At 33.3% G+C, this 2151-nt stretch overlaps 2 non-coding genes across 2 annotated transcripts; both read right to left on the bottom strand.

Moving 5' to 3' along the window:
• Nucleotides 1-213: 213 nt before the first annotated feature.
• On the bottom strand, nt 214-295 carry Trnas-uga (transfer RNA serine (anticodon UGA)). The gene has a single exon. It is a non-coding gene; the product is annotated as a tRNA-Ser (tRNA).
• A 1409-nt stretch (nt 296-1704) lies between these two features.
• Trnag-ucc (transfer RNA glycine (anticodon UCC)) lies at nt 1705-1776 on the bottom strand. Its single transcript has one exon. It is a non-coding gene; the product is annotated as a tRNA-Gly (tRNA).
• Nucleotides 1777-2151: the final 375 nt, after the last annotated feature.

The following is a 2151-nucleotide window of genomic DNA, read 5'->3' as shown; positions in this document are numbered from 1 at the left end:
TCGCTTTTGCTTGCTCATTTAATTTTTTTTTTATTCTGCGCTTTGAACATTTACTTATTAGGCTAAGATAGTGCCTACCAGCCTTTATAGAGAAATATTTTTCATATCTCACTGTGTAGAGTTATACAAGATCTCTTTAACTACCTGAGAAGGATTTTCTTAAACGATTTATAAAATATCTATTATAAGAATATTTAACGAAAAAATTTGTGTCGCTGCGGACAGGATTCGAACCTGTGCGGGTAGAACCCAATGGATTTCAAGTCCATCTCCTTAACCACTCGGACACCGCAGCTGCTGAAATCTGCATGACAAATTGTTTACTTTACCAGTTGTATGTGTAAATGTGTGTGTATAATTGTTGTTGTTTTTCTATGTCATTTAAATGTTGCTAGCATTTTGTTAAATCATTATTTATGTACCGTATTTGTTGCTTTAAAGTATTATTTAATCAGCTGCCGCGCTTTATTTGTTGTTATTTTCTTAAGCGGAAGCAACTGTTACTAAGCGAATGAAATTGTTTAAGCATAAGCGCTGAGACAGCGAATAGACACAAATGCTACAAACATACTTACGTTTATTTATGTACATATGTATATATATAAATACATGTATTGTGAATTAAGTTGTATTAAATAGTTTATAGTTGAACTTTTATAGGTGTATATGTACTTGTGTAAATTTCTTATTCTCTCTGTTTATGTTTTATTAGCAAATCTTCAATTTATGATTTTGAATTAGTGTTTCGACAGTCGGCACTTATGTATGTACATATGTATATACACACATAATAATAAATAAACTCGCTTTCAAAATGAATCAATATGAATTTATTTTTCCTAACTTGGATAGAGTTTTCGCGAAAGTCGCCAGTGATAGTAGATAGTCCAAGTATGTACCAGAATAAGTCCATCTCAGATCATAAGCAAGAAATTCGCTGCTCATCTCTAATGTGTTTTCGACAGTTTCGTAAAACAATGTTTGGTCATCCTACGTATAAGTCAGTTTTATTCCATAAATCGAATATTTATAATGGGTTTTCAAAACTTAACTCTTCCATGTTTTTGTTTAGGATTTGACCTCAATATTTATATACTCTGGGCAAAAAATAGTAAGACTTTATTCATAATTTTAAGATTATTAAATTATTCCCTCTTGAGCCCGATACACTTGTACCAAAGATTTGTCCAATCCTCGAAACAGTCGTTAATGTCAATTTCCGGAATAGCCTTCAATGCGCGTAGCGATACACGTTTTTTGTCTTCAATTGACTCAAACGGTTTCCCGGAGCGGTCGTTTGAGATTGCTGAAGTCACCCAGAGTTAAATAAGATGGTTTCGGTAGAATATTGGTTGAAAATTTGGCGAAAAACTCTGAAGAATCAATACAGTACACAACCCTGATTTTTGATCTGCTTTGACGTGGTTTTCTCGACTTCGGCTCACCTCTGCCATGATATTCGGCCGATGGATCGTCTGCTTCCTGGTAGTCGGAAAGCATTGTTTCACAGACTGTTTTTCGAAAACATTTAGTGATTTTGAAACCAATCACGCCGTCACTTTTTTTTAAACTCGAATGATCTTTCAAAATGATTCCGATATTCCAATAATGCCAGTAAGAAGTTTAATGGTTATGAGGTTATGATCATGCCTCTGTTATTTAAAAAACATCTTTAAAAAGCATGTTTCTTGAATAAAAAATCTGTGCGTCGGCCGGGAATCGAACCCGGATCAACTGCTTGGAAGGCAACTATGCTGACCATTACACCACCGACGCAGCTGAAAATGATCCGACAAAGTTTCCTTCTGTTGGAAACTACATTAAAATAGAAATATGTAGGTCCATACATATTTTATTAGTAAATTTAATGAGTTTCTTTTAAAGCGAACGAGAGCTAATGTTGTTCAAAAAAAAAATTAAATAATTTTGAAATATTCGAACGCGAAATGAAGCTTTTCAAAACATATTAATATAGCATATGCATACTTTGAAGATCGTGGTTATGAAACACGTATGTGTATTTTCATTGTGATTTAGGAACTGTGAATAAAGAAAATAGCCAAGATCGAAAGACACCCTCCAAAATAAAAAGAATAATCTCACGAATCAACAATTACTTTGAGTAACTAATATACACTTACTCTATGCATT

This window comes from Bactrocera neohumeralis, chromosome 5, assembly GCF_024586455.1.
Source record: "Bactrocera neohumeralis isolate Rockhampton chromosome 5, APGP_CSIRO_Bneo_wtdbg2-racon-allhic-juicebox.fasta_v2, whole genome shotgun sequence".
NCBI lineage: Eukaryota > Metazoa > Arthropoda > Insecta > Diptera > Tephritidae > Bactrocera > Bactrocera neohumeralis.
The sequence above is the reverse complement of the archived record's forward strand: the minus strand, read 5'-3'. Positions and strand labels throughout refer to the sequence as shown.